Source organism: Somniosus microcephalus, chromosome 5, assembly GCF_052327205.1.
Source record: "Somniosus microcephalus isolate GS21.2 chromosome 5, FLI_Smic_1.0, whole genome shotgun sequence".
In the NCBI taxonomy this organism is placed as follows: domain Eukaryota; kingdom Metazoa; phylum Chordata; class Chondrichthyes; order Squaliformes; family Somniosidae; genus Somniosus; species Somniosus microcephalus.
In genome coordinates, this window is record NC_140991.1 from 15,147,553 (window position 1) to 15,162,340 (window position 14,788).

Consider the following 14,788-nt stretch of genomic DNA (forward strand, 5'->3'; position numbering starts at 1 on the left):
ACTATGACGGTCTGAGGAGTGAGTTGGGTAGGATTGATTGGGGAATGTCACTCAAAGGGTTGACGGTGGATAGGCAATGGCAAACATTCAAAGACCACCTGGATGAACTACAGAATTTGTTCATCCCAGTTTGGCATAAAAATAAAACAAAAAAGGTGACTCAACCGTGGCTAACAAGGGAAATTAGGGATAGCATAAGATCCAAGGAGAGGACATATAAATTGGCCAGAAAAAGCAGTAAACCTGAGGATTGGGAGCAGTATAGGATTCAACAAAGGAGGATAAAGGGATTAATTAAGAAAAGGAAATTAGAATATGAGAGTAAGCTTTCAGGGAACATAAAAACTGACTGTAAAAGCTTTTATAGAGATGTGAAGAGAAAGATTGGTGAAGTCAAGCGTAGGTCCCTTGCAGTCAGAATCAGGGGAATTTATAATGGGGAACAAAGATATGGCTGACAAATTAAATACATATTTTGGTTCTATCTTCACAAAGGAGGACACAAATAACCTCTCAGAGATGTCGGGGAACATGGGGTCTGATGAAAGGGAGGAACTGAAAGAAATCAGTATTTGTAGGGAAATGGTGTTCAGGAAATTGATGGGATTGAAGGCCGATAAATCCCCAGGGCCTGATAATCTACATCTGAGAGTACTTAAGGAAGTGGCCCTAGAAATGCTTTGCTGATCATCTTCCAGCATTCGATGGAATCTGGAACAGTACCCATGGATTGGAGGATAGCTAATGTTGCCGTACTATTCAAAAAAGGTGGTAGAGAGAAAACGGGGAATTACAGACTGGTAAGCCTGACATCGGTAGTGGGGAAAATGCTAGAGTCCATTATAAAAGATGTAATAGCAGAGCACTTGGAAAACAGTGACAGGATCGGACAAAGTCAACATGGATTTACAAAAGGTAAATCGTGCTTGACTAATCTACTGGAATTTTTTGAGGATGTAACTGGTAAAATAGATAAGGGAGAACCAGTGGATGTGGTGTATTTGGACTTTCAGAAGGCTTTCGATAAGATCCCGCATAAGAGATTAGCGTGCAAAATTAAGGCACATGGGATTGGGGGCAAGGTATTGACTTGGATAGAGAACTGGTTGGCAGACAGAAAGCAAAGAGTTGGAATAAACGAGTCTTTTTCCGAGTGGCAGGCAGTGACTAGTGGGGTACCGCAGGGATCAGTCCTTGGGCCCCAGCTATTCACAATATATATTAATGATCTAGACAAGGGAACTAGATGTAATATCTCCAAATTGGCAGACAACACAAAGCTGGGTGGGCGTGTGTGTGCTGTGAGGAGGATGCAGAGAAACTCCAGGATGACTTGGACAGGTTGGGTGATTGGGCAAAAGGATGGCAGATGCAATATAATGTGGATAAATGCGAGGTTATCTACTTTGGTGGCAAAAACAGGAAGGCAGATTATTATCTGAATGGCAATAGATTGGGAGAAGGGGAAGTGCAACGAGACCTGGGTGTCCTTGTGCACCAGTCGCTGAAGGTAAGCATGCAGGTGCAGCAGGCGGTTAAGAAGGCAAATGGCATGTTGGCCTTCGTAGCGAGAGGGTTTGAGTACAGGAACAAGGATGTCTTGCTGCAGTTATACAGGGCCTTGGTGAGACCACATCTTGAGTATTGTGTGCAGTTTTGGTCACCTTATCTGAGGAAGGATGTTCTTGCCATGGAAGGAGTTCAGCGAAGATTCACCAGGCTGATACCTGGGATGGCAGGAATGACGTATGAGGAGAGATTGGGTTGATTGGGCTTGTAGTCACTGGAGTTTAGAAGAATAAGAGGGGATCTCATTGAAACTTATTAAATTCTGACAGGACTGGACAGACTAGATGCTGGAAGGATGTTCCCGATGGTCGGGGAGTCCAGAAGCATGGGTCACAGTCTAAGGATAAGGGGTAGGCTATTTAGGACAGGAATGAGGAGGAATTTCTTCACCCAGAGAGTGGTGAACCTGTGGAATTCTCTACCACAGAAGGCAGTAGAGGCCAATACGTTAAATATATTCAAGAAGGAGTTGGATATATTTAAGACTAAAGGGATCAAGGGGTATGGGGAGAAAACAGGGACCAGGTACTGAATTTGGATGATCAGCCATGATCGCATTGAATGGCAGAGCAGGCTCGAGGGGCCGAATGGCCTACTCCTGCTTCTATCTTCTATGTTTCTATGTTTCAGAACAGAAAGAACAGAGAGTTCTAAAAATGAGCGACAGACATAAAACGCTTCAAAAACTGTGGATATTGTGGAAACAAGATGCATGGGGAAAAGGAGCACTGCCCTGCCAAAGGAAGGCAATGTGCTAAATGTGGTAAATGGAACCACTTTGCTAAAGTTTGCAGGACTGTTTTTGGAAGAGCAGTACACACAGTGAGTGACAGCCAAATGCAGAGGAACTGTTTATTGATTGTGTCACAGAAAAAACAGATTTCAGAGACTGAGCAAGCCTTTGCAGATATTGAGATAGGAAAACAGGGCACAGAGCTTAAGTTTAAACTAGACATTGGAGCTCAGGTTAATGTAATTCCTCTGAGTGAGTATCACAGCTTGAAGGATGAGTGTGAGCTACAGCCCACCTCACGCAGACTGACCGGCTATGGGGGTGAGCAGCTCATTGTAAAAGGCACATGCGTGATGAAATGCAAGGAGAAAGAAAGCAACATGATGTTGGACTTTTACATTGTTGACACTCGAGCACCTCCAGTGCTAGGCCTAAAGGCATGTTGAGACATGGACCTCGTCAAGCTAGTGCTATCATTGACAGCACCAGTTGAGAAGCAGACAGTCATGGAAGAGTTTGCTGATGCTTTCAAAGGAATCGGACTATTCCCAGGTGAATGCACTATTCACCTTGACCCCGCAGCAACCCCTGTGGTTTGCCCACCGAGAAGGATACCCCTTGCTCTACGTAGTCGCCTGAAGGAGGAGCTGCAGCGCATGGAGAATACAGAAATCATCGTCCAGGAAACAGAACCGACAGAGTGGGTCAATGCGTTTGTAGTGGTTGAGAAACCACGTACAGGCAAGCTCAGAGTCTGTCTCGACCCCAGAGATTTGAACAAGGCTATCAAATGCCCTCACTACCCTCTACCAATGCTAGATGACATCACACCCAAGCTAGTGGGAGCATGTTACTTCAGTGTAATGGACGCACGATCAGGATACTGGACTATCAAGCACACGGAAGAGTCATCTAAACTAACAACGTTCAACACACCATTTGGACGCTACCGATTTCTGCGTTTACCATTTGGTCTTATCTCAGCTCAGGATGAATTCCAGCGGAAGATCGACGAAACCTATGAAGGCCTCGACGGAGTAGTCGCAATCATAGATGACATCCTCATCTATGGCAGGAATAGAGAGGAACATGACAGGAACCTCCGTGCGATGCTACAAAGATCACAGGAGAAAGGTATCCGGCTCAACCCCGAGAAAAGCATAATCGGATCCACTGAGATCAGTTATTTCGGGCATCGCCTCTCAACTGATGGCATTAAGCCGGATCCAGAGAAAATCTCCGCCATCAAGAAGATGGAGCCACTGAAGAACTGCGCAGAGCTAGAGACAGTACTAGGCATGGTTAACTACTTAGCCAAGTTTGCCCCGAGCCTCTCCGAAATCAACGCACCCATGCGTCAGTTGCTCAAACAATCCAATGAGTTCCTGTGGGACAAACAACATGACACAGCATTTCAGAAAATGAAAGACCTAATCACCAGAGAACCAGGACCAGTTCTTGCCTACTTCGACCCCAACAAAGAGCTCAGACTACAAGTGGACGCGTCAAAGTACGGACTAGGCACAGTATTACTGCAAGAAGGAAAGCCCATCGGCTACGCTTCCAGATCTCTCTCAGACAGTGAAATCAACTATGCTCAAATCGAGAAAGAGCTATATGCAATTCTGTTTGGATGTAAGCATTTCCACCAGTACGTCTATGGCTGACAAGTCATTGTGGAATCCGACCACAAGCCCCTCGAGTCAATCATGAGGAAACCACTAGCCGCAGCCCCATCAAGGCTACAGAGAATGATCCTTCAGCTACAGAAGTACGACTTCACAATCATTCACCATCCAGGCAAAGACATTCCTGTCACAGACATGCTCTCCAGAAAGTCTCTTAGCTACCAGGACAACAGCCTCAGTGAAGGCATGGAGGTGCAGGTGCACATGGTGTACAACAGCTTACCTGTGAGTGACTCTAAACTGAAGGAGATCCGAGCAGGAACAGAGAAAGATGCACAACTCACACTGCTGAGCAAAGTCATACATGAAGGATGGCCTGAGGAAAGGAGGAAATGCCCTCAGAGTATATCTGAATTCTGGAACCACAGAGACGAACTGTCACAAATCAACGGAATTGTCTTCAAAGGGGAGAAAATCATCATTCCTACCAGTCTCAGAGATGTTGACAAAAATTCATGCTGGACATATGGGCATGGAAAAATGCAAACAAAGAGCACGTGACATTATGTTTTGGCCCGGAATGTGCAAACACATTGAGGACATTGTCGGAAAATGTTCCATTTGTCTAGAATGCCGCCCATCAAATGTCAAAGAGCCCATGATACCTCACTGTATCCCAGACAGACCCTGGCAGGTCGCAGCAATGGATCTGTTCACATGGAACAACGAGGACTACATAGTGACTGTTGATTACTACAGCAGATTTTTTTGAACTGGACAAGCTTCACAGCACCACATTTGCAGTTGTGATCCACAAGCTAAAGGCAGCCTTTGCCAGGCATGGCATGGTAGAGACTTTAGTCTCAGACAATGGCCCCCAATACAAATCAAAAGAGTTCGAGTTGTTTGCCAAGGCATGTGATTTCACACGTCACATCAAGCCCACATTACCCTCAAAGTAATGGCCTTGCTGACAAAAGAGACCCCTGCATCAGTCTCCTTGAGTACCGCAACACTCCGGTTGACAACTTCAAGTCACCAGCACAGCTGTTGATGAGCCGCAGACTTCACTCAATCCTTCCAAGCACCAACCAGCAGCTGCAGCCACAGGTTGTCAGCTGCAAGCAAGTGCATGCAAAACGTGTACAGAGACAGCAACACCAAATGAGATACTATGACAGGTCAGCTAGACTACTGCCGCCGCTGCACAATGGAGAATCTGTCAGAGTCCAGGAGCATGACTACTGGAAGCCAGCAGTCGTCATCCAGCCAGCTGACACTGAGCGATCGTATCACGTCCGCATCCCAGAAGGACAGGTGTACCGCCGCAATCGCAGGCACCTCCTGAACACCACCGTCATTCCGACGAGAGGATCAGTTCAACAGAGTGTGATGAACGGAGCAATACACAAAACACATCATACTTACCTGAACCTGAATTGTTGACCGATTCAGGAGCATGCTCAGTTTCATACCACACAAGGTCGGGACGAGAGGTCAAGCCTAGAGTTATCCTTGACCTGTGAACTGTCAAAGGGTGTAGGCGGATCGCTGCCCTAAAAAAACTGTACATCGTTATTGAAACGTTGAGATGTTTTCAGTGCTAGTTAAATGCTGAGTTTACTTATATGTTTATGCTACCGAGAACATTATGTAGAAGAAAGGTTTAAAAGTAATGCATAACATTTTTCTTTTAAAAGTGGATGTAACATTTGCAAATTGAATTATCATTGGCCTGCAGGCATCTGTAAGGACTACTATTGTTTTGAAGACCCAGGCTAGGGGTCCTAATGCCATGCTTTCCCCACTGGTGCTGCTATGAGTAAGATCACAGACCTAATGCTTAACAAAAGAGTTAAACTGTAATACTCTGTTGTCCTGCAATTTATTATTTTTATACAAAGTGTAAAAAACAAGACATCGACCACCACTAGTAGCGAGGCAGAAACTTCAACCACGCGTCGGTCCCTTACCACGGCTGAAGTGGGGGAGCTAAAAGCTAACCTGGGGGTGGTGGATATGGAAACTGACCCCCTCGAGCTCAGGCAGCGTGGAGGATTTTTAAAATGACCCATCCAGAACTAGAAGGGAGTGACCTGAAACAGGTCCTCTTGGATGCATGTTCCTCAGGATTAAAACAAGAAATGGACCTGGACATCTTGAGGGGGGGACACAATAGATGAGATTGAGTTAGAACTATGCCAAACACTAGGGGAGGAGGGCATTGATTTTCACCAACTCCTAGCTAACACCAAACACAGGGCCCCCTACTGAGAGCCCGAATGCCTTCGGGCAGAAACTGCACCATATCTTTCAGTGCACCAGCTTGGGGGGGGTGGGGGAGGGGAACACTTCGACAACCCGGGCTTCAAAACCCTCTTCCTTAATGGCCTCCAACCGTTGGTCCGTAATGCGCTGGCCATTTATGTCTATAAAGACACCGAGTGGGACCAAATACGCGTCCATGCCAGGACTGCTTGGGATCAGACCCCTGCCAATATCCCTAGGACACCCGCCAACTGCCTAACCAAAAGTCAGGGCCATCAGGAACTCCAGGGAAAAGTGCTTCGGTGCGCTGCTCTCTCCGCCACCGCCTAGGCCACTATGCCCGCCAATGCTACAATCCCCCAAGGCAGATAGGCCCCGACCCAATCGAGCAGCGGTTTGAGAAAATGGAGGCAGCCACAGCCACCCTCAATGTCAGTCAAAGAGCCCTACCAGTCTCCGTGGTACAGCAGCGAAATGATTCATTTCCACCGTCGCCCCCGCTATGACTCCCGTGGGGGCTTCCCCTGTCCAACACGATGACCACGGGAGGCCATCAACAACTAATGCTGGTCGACTCTGGGTCCACTGTAGGATCGGGGTGGAGATCGTGAATGATGGTGACAAAGGGCATGCCCCAAGTTTTATCGGGCTTTGATAATTCAACACAGACAACTATACAAGGATCCCTTCCCTTGGAGCTAAAGCAAGGTGTTGTTCACAAAGGCATGTTCGCGACCAGCTCCCCAGATTGGTCGGTTAGAAAACCGGGTCACTATCGGATGACTATTGACTATCACAAACTCGACTCAGTCACCCCCGCGTGGGCCCTGGTGGTTCAGTAGACACTCACCCTGCTCTCCCAGATTGCCAGTGGCAGTAATCAGTACAGAATGAGATTCAGTAGAAAACAACAGAAATTGAAAATTGGCTTATGGGAGAAAGGATAAAAGTTAGTTGAGAAAGCAATAAGCAAATTAGGGGACTACGAGTGGTGGGAAGTATCCTACAATGCCAGCCAGCATCCCTGGGCACGAATGATATCAGCGGGCTGATAACTTAGAACTAGCTCGATTAGCCAAAAAGAGGATTGTGAGAAATCACTAAGGATATTTCCTTCTCAAGGTGGGGAGTTGTAAGAAATCGTGAATTGGAAGAAATAATTTCAGACAAAAAGTCTCTTCAGACTGGGGTTAGAATAACTGGATGGACGCTTAGAATTTGCGGATGTTCTTGGTTCCCTGCGGATATTATAACACTCTGCACCGTGGCGGTGACCTTGTTTCCAGACTCGCTGTCTGCTGTTTGTGTGCTAGAAAGGTTGTTGACTGTATCTTTGATAATCTACCCTAGACCCATCCCTAAAGAGAGAGCAAAAGAGATATCAAAAGCGCTTTTAGCACAGACGGTGAAAGGGAAGGGAGGAGCTGTTCGCGCACGCCAGCCTTCTGTCCAATCGGGACAAATACCAGCTGCTGGTCACGGCCGTATGTCTACTATGTCTATCTTGATTGCGTGTTGTACTTAACTTAAACTGCCGCTCCTTAATAAAATGCCTTACAACTCCCAAGACCCTTTGGGTAATCGGTGATCCGAATCTTACACTGGCTGAGATTGAACAAAGGCCTCGAGCAGTTTCCACTCACCCAGGGCACTTGTACTCAGGGTCAAGTAATACCCAACACCCCTATGCTCGCTGACCAACATTGGCCCCAGTCCACCAACAGCTAGATTTTAAAATCTCATGCGTGTCGTCACATCCCTCTGTGTCCTCCACCCCGCCCTATCTCTGTAACCAACAGCCCTACAATTCTAGGAACTCTCTGTACCTCCAACTCTGCCCTCTTGTGCATCTCCCACTTCCTTCGCTCCACCATTGGTGGCTGTGCCTTCAGCCGTCTAGGTCCCAAGCTCTGGAATTCTCTCCGCCTCGCTCGCCTCCAAGACGTGCTGAAAACCTACTTCTTTGACCAAGTCACCTGTCCGACTGCCTCTTCCTTTCATTCGGTGTCAATTTTTGTTTCCCTACATTAAAAGTGCTATATAAATGCAAGTTGTTTCTTCGTCTATATTGTTGTCTACCTGCTTTTAAAAAAAACCGCTAGAGTCAAACCAGGTTGTTAGGAAGGTAACTGACGAGGCCACCAGTTATGTGTTGAAAGCATTAACTGAACCCAGGGTTTAGACCCTGGATGGATCATTATGAAAACTCGAAGGGGCGACGATGAGAAGGGGCGAAGTTACTGCAGTGCATGTCACTGTGTGATACGGGGACAATTCATCCCATGAAAAAGTGTTTGTGAAGAAACAGAAGTCACGAAGGAAAGGACCTCACAATGGCTACCACCATAGAACCACACATTACACCTTCATCTACAGGAGACCAAAGCCGACAGGCCCAAGCAGTTGTAGGAAGATCACCAAGGGATTACATTAAACTAGATACCAGTGATTCTACACCACCACCCTGTCACCCAACAGGAAACACAGCCAACTCCCCGACACCAACAAAACTCCCTCAACCTAACTTGTACCCAAAATATCACCCAACCCCCCGATAGCTCAGTGACTGTTTTCCCCCCAGATACCTCGCCATGGACTGCGAGGTCATGATCCCATTGACCTACGCCGTGACCAGGAATAGGCTGAGCACCAGCTTGTGCTTACCCGTCACGGCCAGGGTCCGGAATATTTACCTTTCTTTGTCAGGAGACGACAGTCCAGCCAGGTTGAGTTGCCGGAGTGTGGAGGAGTTGGTCAAGCTGCCACCCGGAACAAGCAGCTGAAGGATTTTTATTCAGCAGCAATTCAACAAGGGAATAACCCTACAGGACATTAGAAATATAAAGCGGCGACTCCAAGCAAGTGATGACAGTATGAGTGTGCTCCGATACGCTGCCACAGAGTGAACGGAGCGGGGCCACGGCATATGCTGGCCTGCAACCGAGGACATCCAGTGCATTGCATTCAAGTTCCGTCTGGAGGCCATTCCAGAGCTGGTGTTTACTGATGGGACGTGCCAGATTAACCAGTACGGCTATCCTCAGCATCAGGTTATGGTGCAGAGGCAGGGCTGTGTTCTCTGCCACGGTGAAGAACGGGACAGCTGAGATGCTGGATGTGGTAAACCACTGTATTGTATATTGCCACCTCTGGGTGGCGCTGTGTATGGAGGCATGCCTCAGCTGACTCCACCCACCACTGTGTGGGTTTCGTTCAGACTTGTTCAGTCACTCACGAAGAAGCATGGTCTCTTCTTAGCTAATAAAAGCCTTATTCATCTCTTCTTTCGACTCATCATCTCTTCTTCGACTCATCACCTTTTATGAAGTAATTGATAAGCGTATCAATTTTATTAGCTAAAAGTTAAATGGCGACACCTGAGGAGCAACAACAGCAACGGATACAGCAGACATTGCTGAGAGCCCTCAGACCACCACGCCTGGACCTCGACCCTCAAGATGTGGGTGCATCAGCCAAGTTTGAACACTGGCTGAGCTGCTTTGAATCCTTCCTCGCAATCTCACAGGTTACAGAGGAGGATCACAAACTGAAAATTTTGACCGCCCAGGTGAGCCATCAAGTATATATGCTAATCCGGGACTCTAATACGTACGTGGCGGCCCTCGAGCTACTAAAAGGGCAATATACGCGCCCAGTGAACACAATTTACGCCCGACACCTCTTGGGATCCCGCAGGCAGCAACCGGGAGAATCGGTAGGGGCATTTGCACGGGCGCTACTGGCACTCTGCAGAGACTGCGATTGTAAAGCGGTAACGGCTGTGGAGCACGCGCAGGGACTCGCCTGTGATGCCTTCGTCAGGGGCCTCCAGTCAGACCACACCCGGCAGAGACTGCTAGAAAGCAAGGAACCCGACCTGAAGACGGCCATTGCCCTTGCGCTCTCGTTAGAGGAGGCCCACCGAAACCTCGAGGCATACCCCCGTAACGGCGCCGAGACATGGCAATCGAAACCGTGGGACACGGGACCGCCGCCCCCGGCACCAACCGCTGCAGCGACCCAACCGAGACAGCAGCCTCCGGTAAGAACTGCTTCGATGCCCAGTAACCAGGCCCAAAAATGCTATTTCTGTGGCCAGTTAAAACATCCCAGAGCGCACTGCCCAGCTAAGACAGCTACCTGCTCGGGCTGCGGGAAGAAAGGCCATTACGCTAACGCCTGCAAGGGGAAGCCAGCCAGCAGCGCAGCGTGCGGGCCGTGGGAGCAGCCATCTTATCCGCCATTTTGTGTACCCCCGGCCGCATGGCATCCGCCGCCATCGTATCCAACGCACTCAACCGCCATTTCGTCACCGGAACCGACCACCGTCTCGGCGGATGACTATAGTGACTCACTAAGCCACATACTGGCCTCCGTGACGCTGGATCAAGGCCACCCTCACCATCTATCCAGCTCCATGATGGATATCGCGGTAAACGGCCGCGCCACCAGTTGCCTGATCGACAGCGGGAGCACAGAGAGTTTCGTCCACCCCGACACGGTACGTAGCCACTCCCTCACGATTCTGCCAACGCACCATCGCATTTCTATGGCGTCCAAGTCCCAGTCAATGGACATCAGCGGCTACTGTGTGGTGACCCTGTCAGTAGGGGGCACTGAATATCAAAAATTTAAACTGCTAGTCCTGCCCCATCTTTGCGCTGCCGTCCTGCTAGGGTTGGATTTTCAGTGCCACCTTAAGAGTGTCACACTAGCATACGGTGGACCCCTCCCCCCACTCACAGTCTGCAACCAACAACTTTTAAATCGCCCGCTGCAAACCACCTGCAGCCTTTCCACATTAAAAGTCCCCCCCCCTCCCCTGTTCGCTAACCTCACCCGCGACTGTAAACCCATCGCTACCAAAAGCAGGCGGTACAGTGCCGGGGACAGAGCTTTTATCAGCTCTGAGGTGGAGCGGCTCTTGAAGGAGGGCATTATCGAAGGTAGCACTAGCCCCTGGCGAGCCCAGGTTGTAGTCGTTAAAACCACTGCAAAACGCCGCATGGTAATCGACTACAGCCAAACCATAAACCGGTACACCCAGCTGGACGCGTACCCCCTCCCTCGCATATCTGATATGGTCAATCAGATTGCGCAATACAAAGTATTCTCCACCATCGACCTTAAGTCAGCGTACCACCAGCTGCCCATCCGCCATGAGGACCGCCAGTATACTGCCTTCGAGGCAAACGGCCGCCTCTACCACTTCCTTAGGGTCCCCTTCGGCGTCACCAACGGGGTTTCGGTCTTCCAAAGGGAGATGGACCGAATGGTTGACCAGAACGCGCTGCGGGCAACCTTCCCCTATTTGGATAACGTCACCATCTGCGGCCACGACCAGCAGGACCACGACGTTAATCTAGCAAATTTCCTCCGTACGGCCCAACGGCTGAACCTAACGTACAATAAGGAAAAATGTATGTTTCACACCAAGCGCCTGGCCATCCTCGGCTGCGTGGTGGAGAACGGAGTCATCGGGCCCGACCCCGACAGAATGCGTCCCCTAATGGAGCTACCCCTTCCCCACTGCCAAAAAGCACTGAAGAGATGCCTGGGGTTTTTCTCCTACTACGCCCAGTGGGTGCCCCTCTATGCAGACAAAGCCAGGCCCCTCATCAAAGCCACCTCCTTCCCCCTGACACCAGAGGCGTGTGCAGCCTTCACTCTTATCAAGAACGATATCGCGAAGGCCGCAATGCACGCGGTGGATGAGTCCATCCCCTTCCAAGTGGAGAGCGATGCCTCCGACTTCGCCCTAGCCGCGACCCTTAACCAGGCGGGCAGACCCGTGGCCTTTTTCTCAAGGACCCTCCAGGGCCCCGAGACGAGACACTCCTCCGTCGAAAAGGAGGCCCAGGCTATTGTAGAAGCGGTGCGTCACTGGAGGCATTACCTGGCCGGGAAACGATTTACCCTGCTCACTGACCAGCGTTCAGTAGCTTTTATGTTTAATAATAAGCAGAGGGGTAAAATCAAGAACGACAAGATCTTGAGGTGGAGAATCGAACTCTCCACCTACAATTATGATATCTTGTATCGGCCAGGGAAACTCAATGAGCCCCCAGATGCCCTATCACGTGGTACATGCGCCAACGCGCAGAGTGATAGGCTGCAGTCCCTCCACAATGACCTCTGCCACCCGGGGGTCACCAGGTTTTTCCATTTTATCAAATCCCGTAACCTGCCCTACTCCATCGAGGAGGTCAGGACCATGACCAAGAGCTGCCAAATCTGCGCCGAGTGCAAACCGCACTTCTATAGGCCGGACAGAGCAAGCCTGATCAAGGCCACCCGCCCCTTCGAACGCCTGAGCGTCGATTTTAAAGGGCCCCTCCCCTCCGCTGACCGCAATATGTACTTCCTCAACATAGTTGATGAGTACTCCCGTTTCCCCTTTGCCATCCCTTGCCCAGACATGACCAGTACCACGGTCATCAAGTGTCTGAATGACATCTTCGCTCTGTTCGGGTTCCCCAGCTATATACATAGCGACAGGGGCTCATCGTTCATGAGCGACGAACTTCGGCAGTACCTGCTAACAAGAGGTATCGCCACGAGCAGGACCACCAGTTACAACCCCCGGGGGAACGGCCAGGTGGAAAGGGAGAACGCGACGGTTTGGAAGGCAGTCCTCTTAGCACTAAAATCTAAGGGCCTTCCGACCTCCCGCTGGCAGGAGGTCCTCCCTGCAGCGCTTCACTCCATTCGGTCACTGCTTTGTACTGCCACTAATGCGACCCCTCATGAGAAAATGTTCGTTTTCCCCCGGAAGTCTACATCGGGAACCTCGCTACCGGCATGGTTGACTTCTCCTGGGCCCGTCCTACTGCGGAGGCACGTGAGGACGCATAAAACGGACCCCCTGGTCGAGCGGGTGCACCTCCTACATGCCAACCCCCAGTATGCCTGGGTGACATACCCAGACGGGCGGGAGGACACGGTCTCCATACGAGATCTCGCACCCTCGGGTACCCCTGAATTACCACCGTTATCCCCCTTACCACCGTTATCCCCCTTACCACTGTTATCCCCCACCACCCCTCCCAACCCAACCCCTGCAGACGGCATGCCAAAGCCCCAGGAATCTTCGCCAACCACCCAGACACCAGACCCGACGTCGGATGCTGCAACACCACCGCCGCCACCACGACGATCAGGACGTCAGACAAGGCCTCCTGATAGACTTAACTTGTAGTACCCTTCACCCCGCCGGACTTCACATTAAACAAGGGGTGAATGTGGTAAACCACTGTATTGTATATTGCCACCTCTGGGTGGCGCTGTGTATGGAGGCATGCCTCAGCTGACTCCACCCACCACTGTGTGGGTTTCGTTCAGACTTGTTCAGTCACTCACGAAGAAGCATGGTCTCTTCTTAGCTAATAAAAGCCTTATTCATCTCTTCTTTCGACTCATCATCTCTTCTTCGACTCATCACCTTTTATGAAGTAATTGATAAGCGTATCACTGGATGAAACCGTGGGCGTGTTCGTTCCAATATTAGGACTGCAATCATGGACAAGGACATTAACGAGATCAACGCATTCAAGATGCAGCCCCCAGCTGGCTAGGTGTTACTCTGCCAGTTCAAAGGTCACATTGAACGCAAGGAGGAAGAACTACAGCTGCACATTGGACCATCCTAGAAAGCAACAATTATTTGACAGCTGCTGAGAGATGGTTCATGTAGGCCGAGGCAAAACTGACCAGGTGTGTAGATAGGTTTGGGCGGCTTCACCCAGTCCTGTCGGAGTATGAGTTCATTAACTGGGTTCCACAGGAGGAGATGTGGCTTGCACATCCCCAAAGTACCTTTCTCACTTTTGGGAATAACACGAGTTATTGAATGCCCAGTTAAACGAGCAGGTCCACAATCCTTGTATGCAGAGCTCACCAATTACGCAGATGCGGTAAAATCACTGTAACCTGCAGGCAGGAAGTTGACACAGTCAGTGTGACTTCTGGTGACGAGGAGTCCACCCTGCAGACACATGACGGCCTAGCTACCTGCAGCCGCACCTTCTGGCTTCAGCATTTGTTGCCCTGGAAACACGCCGTCGTTGTGCATTTAGCTTTGCACCTGGGAGACTTTCCCCAGACGGCCATTAACGGTCATCCATGAACTAGACGTGTCTGTGGGAGTTGTCGTCACCGACGCCCAGCCACAGCCCTCACCAGCTGCAGACATCACACATCGGCTGAAATTCATCTTGACCAGCAGTGGAACAGAGGTTTTCCTGCCAAGAGCGGAGGAAAGATTCACAAGTGGCAGCAAGGACTGGGAGAGGAGGTGGGATGTCTTGATGTAAGCGCTGGGCCAAGCAATGGCCCAGTAATTCCTCTCCCAACGCGTGAGTACGGACGGGGTACTCACGCGTGTGCCCGGAGGAATTGCCGGTTTTCAGCATGCACAGCGCATGCGGGGAAAACCGGCATTTCCTCTCCTCTGACCCAAGGGGTTAAGAGGCTGAACGTGTGTGACTACACAGGCAGCGCGTGCGACTTGGATTTCCTTTATTTATTTATTTTTTAAAGAGAGTTGCGCATGTGTAAAGGCCTCCGGTTTTTATGCATTGAAAAACCACAC

General features: G+C 49.9%; 1 pseudogene; it reads left to right on the forward strand.

Moving 5' to 3' along the window:
- The first annotated feature begins 6,977 nt into the window (after window positions 1–6,977).
- Window positions 6,978–14,510, forward strand: LOC147116906 (uncharacterized; annotated as a pseudogene).
- The last annotated feature ends 278 nt before the right edge of the window (window positions 14,511–14,788 follow it).